This window comes from Aythya ferina (assembly GCF_964211825.1).
Source record: "Aythya ferina genome assembly, chromosome: 4".
In the NCBI taxonomy this organism is placed as follows: domain Eukaryota; kingdom Metazoa; phylum Chordata; class Aves; order Anseriformes; family Anatidae; genus Aythya; species Aythya ferina.
This window is the reverse complement of record NC_140300.1, coordinates 52,833,249-52,849,410: the sequence shown is the minus strand read 5'-3', so window position 1 is coordinate 52,849,410 and position 16,162 is coordinate 52,833,249. Positions and strand designations below refer to the sequence as shown.

At 36.7% G+C, this 16,162-nt stretch overlaps 1 long non-coding RNA gene across 1 annotated transcript in view; it reads right to left on the bottom strand.

Moving 5' to 3' along the window:
- Positions 1–10,612: 10,612 nt before the first annotated feature.
- The window catches only part of LOC311436477, a 138,264-nt gene continuing 132,714 nt past the window's right edge, over positions 10,613–16,162 (bottom strand). Inside the window, exon 5 of the long non-coding RNA XR_014692886.1 lies at positions 10,613–11,821. This is a non-coding gene — a long non-coding RNA (uncharacterized lncRNA). The remainder of the gene's footprint in view (positions 11,822–16,162) is intronic.

Sequence of the window (16,162 nt, the reverse complement as noted above, 5' to 3'; positions counted from 1 at the left end):
CCTGGTCACATATCCTGCTGAAATATCTCAAGGATTATTTTTAGAACAGATTAAATACTAATATATGCAGATTTTATCCCCTTTTGCTAGTAAAAGAAACATTTTTATTTATTTTTTTTTTCAGTAAAGACTGCCTTCAATACAAATTTATTTCCCCTTCCAACTACTTTTTAGCCTATCTGTATAATATACCAGGATCTTGCAAAACAATTTTATTACTTACCAGAACAGGAGAAATCTCACCCCCTCTTAACTTGAAGCTGATAATGAAAACCTCCCTCATTCTACTTGTCCATCAAAAACCAAACCAAAATAAAACATTCTTGCTCACCTCACAGAGTGGGTGAATAAATAAATATGACACAGCAGGTTTAGTGATAAGAAGTCAACGACTTGACAAAAACCTTGAATTCTGAATTATTCCTATTATCACCAGATCCCAAACAGTTTTGCTAAACAGCTCCAGTTCTTTGGTGAGAGAAACAAGGATGGAAGCTTTACAATAGCCTTCAGTGCTTCTTGATAAATAGCAAAAAAGCTCAGTGGAAATGTTCAACTTCTTTATGATTAAAAAACAAACCTTTAATGTAGTTTTTGTTTACTGTGTCATAAGTGCAGCGTTGGAAGTTGTTGCCAAAGAATCATTGGAACAGGCATCACTAAAGCAGTGTCAGCCAGCCAGCTCTTTGAAAATGATTCAGTTCCTCTAGTCTTATGACTAAAATAATATCCAGTGGCTCCAGCTCGAAGCCTGGTTAATACATCTGTCCAGAACACATAATTACTCGGTCATAACATTCCCCCGGCCACCAGCCAACAAACCAATCAGCATTTCTTCCTAACTCACTAGAATTTTTGCTGTGTCAAACTGTTTGATCTCTAGGTAGTAAAAATGCAAAAAATTGAAGGACACTGCACTGGAAGGTTTTAATTTAACATAGTTTCTCATGGAAATTAAATCTGAAAAGAAACATGTTTTTGTTGACTTTGTTAAAGTTGAGATTTTCATTCTGCTTTGGGAATTATATCAACATATATATATTGCAGCCTTGTTATCTCTTCATCAACTAAGATTCTGAAATATGATCTCAGTTTCATTAATCGCTTTCACAAGGAAACTTGTGTTTATGAGAAAGTGAAGTGACAACAAATTAAAGGCCTTTAGGTTTACAACTACCAAGGAATATGTTATTTATGCAATGTGTAGAAATGAGTCTGAAAGAGATGAAACACGATCTATATTTATACAGATGCTACTGCCCACAGTTCTCTAAGCTTTACTTGTAAATGTACATATTTAATTTTCTGAAACTAAATTTTTGAAAACTCTGATCCAGATCCCGAGGCACTGGAATCAATAAAAGCTTTATATTGACTTCAGTAGGACACAGGATCAGGAACACTGTATCATTATACTTACTTCCTCTATCATGTGCCAAAACCACAGCCAGGAAAGCACTTTATGCACGTTTCAGAGTAATTCTATCTTTTCTCTATAAAGATATGGTATTTCTAAAATGACAAAAGAAATTGCCAAAAATTCTACAGTGGAGAGCTCAGGCAACATCCTCAGATGTGCAACCTAAAAGAACCCACATCATTTCCAAGACCAGTATATTTATTACTCGAGAGCTATAATTTTATATAGTGTCCCTTTTTTATGGTGCATATAGATCAGCAAGCACCATTAGATCATGGCCAATAATTAGAATTTAAAGGCACTATAGGAATACAAATAAAGAGCAGTGCACCACCCTTGTCCCCACTGAATACTAATCACTCATTCTGGAGAACAGGAGACGAACAAACAATTTCCCTAATCTACATGGCAAGAACCACACAAAATGTGCACATGGGTTATGTCTAACCTAGTGCATGGGTGAGAAATGTCAGGTGCTCCTGTTCATCCCAAGAGAAAGAGTGTAAGGAAGATGATGTCTCCCTCATCTGGAATCTGCACACAGATTTTCTCCCCATAAGAAAAAAGACATGAAAGGAGGAGGGGTTGGGAGAATCTCTTTTTTCATACAGAGCTAGGATGTGGCTGGAGTGACTCCAGAAGAAAACTTAAGAGAAACTTTCCGAGAAATTCAGGTCTCCTGATTTAGACTGCTCTTTATTCCTTATTGGTATCAAATCTTTCAGATTCAGCACGTACTCTCTGAAAATGTGAAATCTGAGGTGGATAAAATCCAAGCAGTGTGCTCTGAATTTTTGACCTATTATAAGACACAGATGGTAGAATATCTCACAGGTCTATAGATTTGTTCTGCAAGTGTCAGTAACCACATAATCCATTTCAGTATTGACAATGATTTGATGCACTTATGTGTCAGAGAAGACTGCAAAATGATACCCTATAACCACAAAGGATGTCAAGGAATTATGGAGTTCTTATCACATATACCTACTTTTGTTAGAAAACACCTCTGGTTTCCTGAAAACTATCCTACTTACAATCAAAGATAAATTTTCACAACACTTTTAACAAAATGGCAAAACACTGTATAACCTGAATCCATCTAGAGAATACTAGATCATAAAGAGATGCTAAAGATTCTTTCTTTATTTCTAAAGAAAAGAGATTATTATAGAAAATAAAGATTAAGGCCAATGGATTATATTGGAATCTGAAAGAAAGGTGTTGCTTGAATCCATGCAAGGTACCCACAGTTGTCACCTCTTTGTGCAAATGCACATTTATCCAGCTTTAATTCTGTGATTCCACTTTAGAGTTTCAACAGGATTCCTGTTTTATTTGGTGTAATCATAACACTGCCTTTATTATGTTGTCTGCTTTCCTTGTATGCTTAAGTATTACACAGAAGCATATCATCCAAGCCCTGCCTTGAATACAAAATCTATGAACTCTATGTTTTTATACCCACTTCCATGTTTCTGCCTCACAACAAGTTTAATGGAGTGCTTTGCAGATTTGTTTCCATAGTACCTTACTATTAAGATCCATGAGGTTATTGACATTTTCATTTTCATCCTCATACAGAAACCAAAACATCAAATCAGGAGCACTCATAAGTTTTGTATGTTTGTTTGTTTTCCTCTATTGCTGTTGTTTCATCTCTTTCTTGTCTATGCGACATTGAAAAATTCCTAGAAACAGCCATCACCTTAGCTACAAAAGCCTTGTGCACCTTAAAGCATTGTACTGATGCACAGCACAGAACTGGCTTTCTGGCTTCAGTTATCATTGTCTCCCCTCTCCCAGTTTCTATTCTTTTGGAGTACATCTAAAGAAAAAGGTAAGGAATATATCCTTTCTATCCCCTCCCCTTTTAAAAACAAACACACACATGCACACAATGTTTTTTATCTTTAGAGAAGCAAAGCTAAGTGCCCAGTGTCTGGGCTTGATCAAACTAGCTCTGAGGATACTGCAATTAATTGGAATAATCTTATATGCTTTAGGACAAAGGCATGAGCACAAGTTTCATATTCGGAAATAGATACAGATTTCTGCCAAGCTTTCTCATGGCTGGGGTTTTACCTTAAAAAATTGTCCCTCACAATAATATAGCTACATGATTTTTTTTTCTTCGGTACAATGTGCAGAAAGGCTCTATTGCAGATATAGCTCTGCCTTGTGAGGTTTTAAGTGAGGTAACAGTGGGCTTACTGCCATCATTCTTCTCTCGCTGGTTGCTTAACTCTGCACATAACCTCAGTTGTTATTTTGGGCAAATAAATTTGTACACAAAACAGTTAAAAATAGTTAGTAACTCGTGTTCACTGGCATCAACCTGAGTTACCTGCAATTGACTGCACCTCTAGTAACAGTTCAAATAAGAATACAGAAGACATTTCAGTAATGGTCCTACCCATCGGCCAAATTCATTTTATATAACTACAAAATGTTCCAGAATGTTTGTATAACTACTATATGTTCCAGAAAACCAATGATGCCTTTTCCTGGGGCAGAACAAAATAGCTTTTGCTATTTTGCTGTCTTGCAGACTTAAGATATTTTCTAACTGGATCTCATTACATCAGTGCATCTGCATTTCTTCAGTTTTAAAATATTTCATGACAGAGAAAACCCTTTTCAGACTCCTTATTCTAGCAGCAAAGATTTGAGTCTTGTATTCATGACAGTACTTACATGGATGGGAATCATCCGATCAGATTTAAAAACTTGTGTGCTCACAATTACATCCACAGCAGAAGTTGTCATCTAGGTTATCTTTTTCTAGTTAATGAAATAAATGGTCAACGTAGGGTATGATTTCAAACGTCTCTCTCTATTGACTATAACTGAAAGTTACAGGCTATGAGCTCATATAGATATATCTCAGGTAAAATAATTTATCTTCAGTGTCTGCAGCTGTTTTCACCAACTAATCAGCAATGAATATACACCTAGCAAAGCTTAAGGCAGCTCCATCTTCTTCGTTTATAATAGGAACAACAAAAATAGGATAATAAATATTTTACATTCAAAGAGATCAATTAAATTCTGCTGTTCAAACCTGATACTTCTCACTAAGATACTGTAGTCACCATCCAGGTCCAGTATTAATTACTTTGTACAAGCAATTATTCTTATAGTTACAGCTAGTCAGGATTTCTCAGCATGAAGCAAACAACATGTTTTCTTGACATGATCGCTTATATCAGATAATTGAGTGTTCTCTATAAACAGCAAACATCACAACTCATTTAAGACATTGCACAAGGCAACAACTATCTCAAAATTACACTTCTGGCCTTCAGCAAGAGCTGCTTATAAATAAGGCTGTATTTTAGCAGGGTCATAAAAACAGGTAGCTGTTGCATAAACAACAGCATTTCCCAGCCAACTAATACATAATCTAAAACTATGAACTTGTTTCCATCTTTAAATGCATGTAAAATCTGAAGCCCATACATAAAATGGACACAGTGACATCCAAAAGGAAACGTTTAAATTACAAACTAGGCACTTGCACAGAGCTGTTGGTTAATTTGGTTTAATTATGAAATCAAAGTGCAACTGTGGGGCTGAACAAAGACTGTCACAATGGAGTATGTTCCAGGCTTGTTGTGCAAAAGGACACGTCTGGGGAAAGGCTGCTGTGTATGCTTCTTCAGAATAGAAAGGTGGGGTTTTTGTTCAGGTTTCCTCCCCATCCTCCTCTGGTTTCTTCTGAATCATGCATTATATTCTGTTCAAAATTAAACACTTTCATCACAACTGGGGAGTTGGTTGTTGTTGTTGTTTGTTTTTTCATTATTTCTTTCTATAATAAGCCTCTAGTGATTTAATTTGAATTAGGATCTGCTTGAAGAAGATATATGAACAGACATTACACAGCTCATGTTAAAAGCTAATACGAGGAGAAAGAATGATGCTTCCACTCCCCTTCTCTCTGTTTCTTACATTTGAAGGAGCTGCAGAACATTCCATGTTATGGTCCTTGCTGTGGTACTTCCCACTTTCAGGGAGGTGGTGTCTTTCCTGCTCTTCCTATCCCAAAAACCCAATTTGAAATGCAATGGGCATTCCCATGATCATTTCTCCACGTCTTCTAGCCCACAGCTTTTCCCATCCTTATTCTTCCTTGCTTTGCTAGGACTAAGAAAACACATACTTGGCAGTTCTAAGTAAAATATTAATTTTATGTGTATGTATATTAAGTGAACAAACCATTCTGAAAAAGACCTTCACATGCCAAATTACTACATAATTTAAAGAAAGGGAAAAGCTAGCAAATTGTTCTAAATTATTCCAGAAATGTGATTTGTACAGATATGAAAAACAAACAAACAAACAAACAAAAAAACAACTTTAAGTTACAGCCAATAGGTTTATATACTTAAAGTTTTATGTACCATCTTGCGGTACATGTGGTCTAATCCTCTTTTCTTTTTCCTGAGCATGCCTTGGCAAAAAACATTTACATAGGTGATGGTTATGTAAGAAAAGTCTTCCCTGCAATCTTCATTATTGCTCTCTGAGTATCAGAAGATTCTACTAGGTCCCATCCTGCTAAGTGTCCACCTAACCACAGGCACTGAGGTATCTACATAAGGCAGGTAGGCCCTATAAGGCCACTATAAGTGGAGAGAGGCACCTAGCATCCCATTTCCCTCCTGGAGATGCCATTGATTGTGAATCTCAAAGCTGGCAAAACTAAGGTAACACAATCTCAGTTAAGTTTCTTTTATCTAAGGGACTTAATTTCCACCCCTGCGGAGAGATGTGGTGCATCTAGGCCAATATCTAGAGCAGGTTTCATTACAGTACAACAGCCACAACCAACTCTGCCGAGTGGTGCTCTCCTTCCTCCACTGCCACCCTTTCCAAAGGTAATATTTATCCTTCCACTCAGAAATGAAAATGAAAGCTAGTGTGTGACAGAACGTACAGTATGATGCAGACTACTTCATGTCACGGTAAAAACAGCTTGCAGACAACATGCCAGTGATGATATCATTCATGGACAACAGTTAATTTGGAAACTGGAAAGGAGAAGCCAATATCTCTAGTGTTATGTGATTTTGTACTGAAAGGCCCATGCATAAATGCACACATGCACCAGACTGAAATCAAAAGCACTTGGTTCTGGGACTGAACACTAGGGAATGTGCAGTTGGGAACAACCTTGCATTGGTCAGTAGATGAGATAATTGGCTTTATTCTTTAACTTGTTATTGAACATATATTAACATTTCCTGACTTTTGCAGGCTTAAGCATTAAGTTGGAGAGAGCTTTCTTTTTCTCTGAGAATCTTTACAGAACCATTTATCACAGTTTGTATTGGTATAAAAGAAAAACTTAAATTACCATTAAATACACCTTTGACTGAATCCAGCCTACATAATAATGAGCAACAATGTATTCTGGATGAACTCTAAAGAGTTTTTTGCAGTCATATATTCATCCCTTCACCAAGACAATCCGCTGGACTTCAGGGAGTATATATATTGAACAGTGTGTATATAGATGCTGTATATATTACTGCTTCCTTAAAATAACAAGCAGAGTCATGAAAAAATATAAAGAATAAAGATGAAAGACATAACTGCTTAGTTTGGAAACTAAACGTAAATTGAGGTGGAATTCTCATTATTTACTCAGGGCCTGATCCAAAGCTCTTAAAAGTCAGTGGAAAGAATATCAGCTTCACTAGGATTTAAGTTGTGATATTACAGTTGGATGCTTTAGAAAGTCATCTGGGAAAGCAGCACAAAAAAGTCTACCTAGAAGTGGAGAGTGAAAGGGCTTCCTGGATTATCTTGTACAATTTTTACCTGTGGGACAGTTTTGTTCTCAGCTTACAAGGACAAGCATTGCTTTTTCACCTCCATGCAAAAATGAAGCTTGCTAGAGTTTTGTGGCACTGTATCAAGTGTAAGGAAGGGCTAGAGAAGGAAATAAAATGGCTTGGATAGTTCTTACAGGGACTGGTAACTGGGAAAGGACACCTAAGAGCGGCTGTGTCCTCGGCCTCTGCTTGTTTGTTTGGTCAGGCCAGCAACACAGCTGCTGCAGCTCTGGGAGCATGGCTGGGCAGGACATGCTGCTGACACCCCTGCTGAGCAATGAAATCAGTAGTACAAATGAAAGCCACTTATTCTCAGGATTTCCAACGTTATTTTCTTTATTAATTAGTACTTCTACTAACATTAAAAAACGTATCCAAAATGTAGGATGAGACCTTAAAGACAGTAAACTTTTTCCTCCCTCTACAATGAGATTTGTTTTTCTTTCTGCTCTTGTATTTATCTTTTGTTCCTTTGGAATATTACCACTACAAACAAGTTCATACATTATTCCAGCTGTATATTAAGTGCTGTGCTATCATTAAATTCAGCACACCAGAGGACCACAGTCCAAATATCACCTCTGGAGCACTGGCACTTCCATGGGACACACCCTTAGGCATTTAAATGTACTAGAGAGTATGCAGCTTGCAATTGGAGAGCCAGAAGAGAAAATAAATGTGTTGAAAGGGTATAACATTTGAATATGTGCCCAAGAATGTATGAAATGACAGAATGGGAACAGCTTTTCATATATGTTTCTCTATTCTATGTCTATGACAGTGTAAAATTCAGTACTGAATACTCTTTGCAAAGTGTCTCTCAAAGCTATTTTCCCCTTCATTTTTACATCATTTCCTCCATGACTGGAATCCTCATGCTGAGGAATTTTTATCTTCATGTCCAGCCACCAATAGATCATCTTTAACACACTTTTTAATTTATTTTCTAGTATATATTTTGAGGAAGTCTAAAAAGCAATGTCTTTTGCTTTGAATGCATATAACCCTCCTGATCACAACAGGTTGCACAAAACATGAGGGAAATAAAGCTATCATTATAATGTACAATCCTTCCCAGTAAAATACAAATACTTTGTTGCATTTTTCCCTTCTTAATTCTTTCTATAGTCATTTTACCTTTAAAATAATCAAAGCAAAAACTCAATAAAAAAATCAGCTGTGGCCCATAATACCTCATTGATCTCATCTTCATCAGTGAAATAGCCATAGTCACATTGCCTCAAATCAAACTAAAGCAACTTACTGTTTAGTGAGATTTTGTGAAGTATATAGTCTCAGTGTTATATTTTTATCAATCGAAAGTATGATAGTAGTAGAAAGACTTTTGATTTTAAAAGTCTGGTTCTGTTCAATTGATTACTTCAGAGTTAATTCATTAATAAGTATAATTTCTTGTATGAAATGTATCAAATTAACTTTGTCTGCCCTGTTTTGGAGGAAAGAATAAAATAAGGAATTTGGTGTTTGCTTGTAAAATCATTGGAAACAGAAACCTGAGCCAGCTGAAGTCTTACAGTTAAAAAAAAAAAAAAAAAAAAAAAAAATTCCTCACCACCACATAGCTACTGTTTAATTGTTTATTACTTTGAAAATGTAGTCCCAATAGTAACATTAAAATCTGGTCCTAGGCCAGCCAAGGCACACAAGGTAGAGCTGGAAAAGATCCAGTTAGTTTACAGCATCACATTTTGCAGTGTCAAAGCAGCAAGTGTTTACTTTAGATACAAAGACATCATAATATCTTGTTTAAATTAAATGATGAAAATATAAACAGACTGAGATATATATATATATTTTTTAAAATGTTTAGACTCATCATAGTGGAAACAGCTTGCAATATATGGATAAAACTAAACAGATACAGTGGTCTTATTCTAGGAAGCTTTTACCTTCAAGTTCCTGTGTCTGCCCTGGCAAGCCAGTTGAGAAGTTCAGCTGCTTAAACTTCAGTGACAAAATTTAAAGAAAAACTTCCAGGAAAGTAAGTCAACAATGCAAAGCAGGTGTGTGGAACTTAAGCATTCATGTGAAGAGCAATTTTCACAAGAAATATAGGCTGTTTGACTGTCAGGTCTATTTATGGCATCTTTATTTTTTTCCCCCCACCACATTTGCTCTAGAGGTACCCAGAGAAGTATTTGGATGCTGAAATCAACACCATGTTTTTTAGAATTTTATAAAGGGGACTTCCAGAAGACAGCTGTGATGTGTCTCAGCCCTTAATCTCATAAACCAGTTGCAAATGGAGACCTGTCTGCTGCTTATGGAAACAATTTCACCCCCCAAATGCTAATATTGCCACCTTCACCACTTTCTCTACAGTGCATCAGAGCATGGTGGTTTGAACTGTGTATGCAGGAAACAATCTATTCTTTGAACAGGCACTTTTCTCTTTGCACCTGGCTCCCCCAGGCTGAACAACATTCAGGAGTTTTTCATGTAACATTATGTTCTGCAGTGTGTTTTGTTCAATGTATATTTGGGTAGGCTGAAGGACCCAGGGCAACATTGCTCAGCTTTTTCCTGTGGTTTCATTTATTCTTAGGAAGCTGCTCCATCCAGCTTCTCACTCTTCCTTTCCTCCCCAGAATAAAACCCAACACAATGCCAAGAGAAACCCACAGTCACCTCACAGTGTTAGTGCCCTTTTCCCTCAGACACTGTCATACTGTATTGCATGGCTGAGATTTTGGCCAGTGCATTCCTGCGAGGAGGCTGTGCCAACCCTAAAGGTGGCCATGAGCATGTATGAGGAATTCATCTGATCTCCGAGACAATAAAAACCCCTCTCTGCCCTGCAGCAATCACCCCCTCCATCACACCCAGAATGGTATGAGTCTGTGGCCAGCAAAGTCTGTAATGTAGCCTTTATGCCTCTAAGAATTTATTAGCTAGCCATTTCAAAAATGGGAGATCTAACACCATTTTACTTCTAAAATTCAATGGCGCACCCTTTATATGTAGTTTGTTGGCCTGTCTCCTAACTTGCAGGCTTGTTACGGGAAAAAAGACACTCTTCTTTTGGATGAAGATTAGCTTATTTTGGTAGTAATCACTAAATTACAAAACAATGTTACATGTATTTTAAGGATAAATTGTATTTTGTGAAAGAACTTCAATCTTCATGACTTTACTAGAGACATGACAGTACATGAAATGTGTGAATGAAAATACCTGTTTTTTGTTTTATTTTTTTATTTTTTATTTTTTTTTAAATCATATTATTCTTAACCATGCTGTTCTAAACGATCTCAAAGTGCTTCCCAAATTGGGGTATGGATATACAGCTTAGCTGCTGAAGTCACAGAAGAGACTGCTACACCACAAAACAGATTAGCACAGCTTTATTTTCCTGGCAAAGCACATTTGTTATGAACTCTCCATTTAAATATTACATTCCACAGTATTGGTCTTTAAAGGAAACATTAACAAAGACTCAGTCTCTGTCTTCCAGATAGGAAACCCTCCAAACTGTTCAGAAGGGGGTATTGTATCTTTCCTTAGCTATCCCAAATACAATATTAATTGCAAGGATTATTCAGAAGCTATCAAATAGGAACACGTCTCTGTCTTCAAGTCACAGAAGAATGTCATGGCATTAAGAGAAATTTAGCATTTTAAATTGCTCCATCAAAATCAATTCCTATAAACATGTACTTAACATTTAAAGAAGCTGATATTTGAGATTTTTATGAAGAAACCACTTATAATACAACACAGAAATTAACTCACATAAGGATTCTTCACAGAAACCCTTAGCTTTACAGCAAGCCTTGTTTAAGATTCAGGAATGCAGAAGGAGGGGAAAAGAATCACAGCGTATGGCTTATCAGATGCGAGATTTTACAACATCTGCTGAATGCAGGGTATTGTTACTTTAAGAGTAAATCCTTTTATTGCTTTTCTTTTGTTTGATATATAAACTTTTTTTTTTTTTTTTTTTTTTTTTTTCAGAGATTTGCTCTTGTTTTAATTCGTGCTTCAAACTCACAGGCAAAAGACCGGTTCATGATCTAAACACATACACATCTGTTACATACCATGGAGTTGCACACGTATGCACCTGAAGCTACACTGTGATTATACATTTATTTATTTATTAGAAAAACATAGGAAAAACACGTGTGCCAAAGAAAACTGCCCAAATGCTCAGGAAAAAGAATGCAGAGGAACGAAACTGAAGCAGTCAGCACTGTTGCTCCACAGACTTTAACAAAGTTGCCACTGAGGTCTGCCAAAGCTGATTAATGAACTTCTCCCAGAGCCGCTTTTGGCTGTCCTAAATGCCTTTTGTAGCTCTACTCACCAGGATTCTTAAAATGTGCTGCAGGGATCCAGGAGCCACTCACTGCTGGAGCTGAGTCCTGATGTCCTCTTTTCTTTCTTACCTCACCAATGCAGAGAGGTGGGAGACTGATTTTGCCTATAATTACAGGGGTTTATAGCTTCCTCTGAGCCCACCAGCAAATAATTCAAAGTCAGAAAAACATACAATTTCAGCTCTTCTCATAATACCTCATTTCCTAGTTGACAGGAACTAGAAAACAAGCCACAAAAAACAGATTTCATACTACTGTAGTATAAAAGGTTCTCTATATCAGAAAACAAACCTCTAAAGACCAAACACCATAATTACTAACTTTGGATTTCAGAAGAAAATCACCGTGCTTCATACATTCCACACTAGCCAAGCACAGAAGGCAAGTGCTCACCTTCAAGCATGTAATGTTAGAGGTGAGGTGGTGACTGCAAAGGTTAATGCATACTGCTGCACTTAACTAGATATAGGCTGAATGGATGAGATTTGATCTTGCTATTTACATGGCAACATCTACAAACACACATTGGAATTCTTCTGATTTATTGTTATTTATTTACTTATTTATGTATTTTTAACAAAGTTCCCCATATTTTCCTTTTCTTATTTGGAAGACATATCATGCTGTTTATTGCGTTAACTATAATTATATATATATACACATGTATGTATTATATAATGCCTCAAAGATGCTAAATGGAGACTAAAATGACAGATTTGAGTACTGATATGTGAGAAATACATTCCAATACTTAATTCTGAAAAGTTTTGTTTATCCCAGTTTGATAAATAAAGCAACCAATGTTATGAGTTTAAGAAGCTACTCATACAATGTGACTAATCAAAGTTAAGCATAAGCTTCAGGGAAATTATGGCTTTATGACAAATACTCAGAATTTTCTGACACTGTAACTCCTATATACAAGTTACATTTAACACCTTCACTTCCATTAGTATGCACTGTGTCTTTGAAAACAAATGAAAGTATATTTATTGATGTCACTCTAAAGTATCCTTGTCCATTTCCTTCACCGCTATTTAGTAATGAATCATATTTTGATATTAAATTTAAGTATTGCCTGTACAGGAAGAAGAGCAGAATACAATGGAATCAGTAGAAAGTGCCAAGCTGGAGGAAAACAATTTGAATTTATCTGTCTATCATAACTCAGAAAATCAGAAACATAGTTCATGTCTGGATTTTCTTAAGACTATTAAGCAAAGATAAAAAAAATTCCAATCAAAACCAAGGAATATTAGAGACAGATTTTCAAAGATGCTTCCAGAGATGCATTCGCTAAGCTTGTACACAGTTCTTGCCCAGAAGTTCTCGTGTTCACGCAGATAATGACAGCGTGCACTCTGCACATACCAGGAGCTAATTTTTCATTTTAATCAGCAAACACACAAGCTATAGCTCTGATCTGGCAAGCTGATCATTTGTTAAATTTTATTATAATAATAATTAACAATTAATAATTAATAATAATTATTATTATTTTTACAATGGAAACCACATCACTGAAACTGCAACATATAATAAACTATTGAGTAATATATTTAGTTCTTTTATTTTCTTTTTCTTGTTTTTCTTTAGGGCAATAAATTTAATACACACACTTTGTACCTTGTCAGGAAATGTCCCATACAAAGGAAAAAGAAAAAAAATACAGATGGGAATCCTGGTCAGGGATGTCATTTAGACATTTGTGGCCTCATTAAATCCAGTTGCAACTCACCCCCAGTACCAATGGAGAAGAGGTAGTTCTGAGATAAATACACTGCACAAAACAGAGAAACAGAATACCAAGAAAGAGGGTAACAAATGAAATCCTGAATATGCTTTTTCTATAAAAGAGCTCATTAATTATATTATTTCTAAGCTTTGTGCATAAATTCAGACTCTCATTTCAGAATTTGACATGCAAATTAGAATTACTGTTGAGATGTGAAGAAAAGAGATTGAGATTGTACGAGCGGACAGACACAGGATTCACTTCACCTATTTTCTTGTGTGGAGTTTCAATAATATTTCAGTAAATATATAGTTTGGGCCATTTCATCAAACAGTTTGCTTTTTCCTGTAAATATAAATTTATCTCCAGTTAAGGCAACCCCCTCTCTTTTTTTGGTTTAAATCCTTTCTAGTCCCTAAGATTAGGACTGGTTTCAGTCCAACCTTATGAGAATGCTTTCATGTTACTGCTTATATTTGTATGCAGTAATTACGAAAAGATTTTCTTAACCCGATTTTCTTAACCCTTAGCCACTGATCCCTAAGAAGCCTTAAAAGCAGCTTTTCCATGAGAGAGTCCAGTCCACTGTACTTGCAGACCACTTTCTAATGTTTTTTAACCTTGTGTCATTTGGACTTCCCTCTCCAAACAGATACATTTCAGTAAGTGGCTCATTAGCATTACACATGAGAAGAATCCTTATTTTTTTTTTCCCTTTAAAACCATCATATCCTTTGCTATCTATCTCTGGTGTTTGTACTGATATTACAGCCACTTCAGTAAATTGAAGCTCTTCCACAGATCTCTACTCCAAATCAGCGCCAGCCTCAATTCTTTGGCTGAGGCAAATGCCAGACGTTGTTTATACAGTGGTAATCAACATGGTAAATTTAGAATATACCAGAATAAATTATGATAAATTTGCTGCCTCAGGATAAAGATAACATACGGGTAGAGTCAGTGGTTATCTCTTAAAAGAAGGGGGAAATTGATGAACAGACATTTTTTTTTTTTTCCTTTCAGGCTATCATAATAAATGTTTCTTTTCCCCTCTGGGATTTGTAGAAAAAGAAGATGGGACATGTGGATCTCATGAACTCTGATGCTAAATGCAGCTACAACTTTTGAAAGACTGTCTTCCCTATATTTCAAGTTGAGCTCCACATTCGTTCCTTAGCATTAAGGGTTGTTTTCTTTATTTTTTTTTTTTTCTTCTGCCATCTCTGCCAGGAAGCAAACTGTGTGCCATCAGAGAGCAAAGCAGTACAATACTCAGGGGGTCTGAGTGCACTTTCCTCGCAGTTCAGCCATGAACATGACTTGCTGGTTTCAGAATCATCAACTAGTAGAAAACACGTTTTAGTGTGTTTGTCTGTTTGTTTTAAGTAAAGATATTAATGAAAAAAATATTTTCCTTGATACTGGGATCAGGCTTCATTTCCATTCTCAAAGAGATCAGGAATTATTTTTAAGAAAGTTAATTTACAAGAACAATTTTCCAGAGGACACCCATTCAAAATTCAAACTCTCTTCAGAGGAGGCTGACATCTCTCTCTCTGCAAGTACTTTTACTGGACTCAAAATTAGTGGGAGAAAAAACACACACTTGTGCCCATTATGCAACTTTGTCAAAACTTCTGGGGAAGAAAGGCAATTAGGATCTCACTGAATCTTAATATACCTGTGAAGCTTGGGTGATCTTCACTAATAGATCCTACAAAAATGTCTTCATATGAACAGAAAGGTCAATAAAATCCTGCTGCTGCAATCCACAGTCACCAAGTGTGCAGTTAGCCCTTTGTTAAACTAGCAGGCAGAATTACATTTCTTCAATTTCATTTTCCATGTCTGCCTTTCAACTCCACCTAACTTTAAGTATGTGTTTAAGTCCAACAGGTTTTAATAGGATTTAAACACATGCTGTGCCTCACTGGAGGGGAAAAGGATTACTGGTTTGCCATAGTCACTTGTGCACTTCGCCAAATCAGAGAATCGATGTACTACTGCATTGGTACTGAGAGAACAGGGAAGGGGGAAGCCTGAAGCTTGATAGCTTTTTGTTCCGTCTCCTGGTAATGGTGGACAGGCAAACAATCCTCATCATCTTTTTGGCATGTCACTCAGGGGATAATCCACACAGAGCAGATGCATCCAGGCCAGGGAGATACCTATGGGCACTCACAAATGTGCAGAACCCAAACAAAATGTAATAAGAGTGTGCTGCCTGTGGCTATCTTGGAGATATTGCACACTGCCAGCTGCTATCACAGACATCTCAGAAGCTGCTGCAGTACTGCCTTCATACCTCCAGAAAACAGCAAGGTAGCAAAATTTCAACCTCACACCAAGTTTCTTAAAAAAAAAATAAATAAAATAAAAAAAAATCATTTTTCCCATTGCCTAAAACATCCTAAATTGTTAAAGAAAATCTTTGCTGCACACAATATGGTATGGGTTGAGGTATCAGAGAGTTTCTGGTGAGGACTTGAACAGGACCCAGCCGTCTTGCTATGCAGGGAATCAGAGTTCCTGACCTCGCCTCTGCTCATCCCAGAGGGCTGCTGCAGAGCTTCTATATCCTGGGCAACCCAGAGGCTCAGAAAAGCCCATCATTAATCACTGACCTTGCTGGAGAACAACTAGAAGCACTTACTTCTCTGTGCCTCGACCATTTCAGTCTTTTCCCACATGCCTCATTCTCTTTTTTTGCTCACTCATGGCAGCCACACAAACGACATAACATTTCAGAAAGATATTTACAATCTCAGGCATCCAAGTGACCAGCATTTCCCTGTGACCTTCTCACCCTATCAATTAGCTGCTG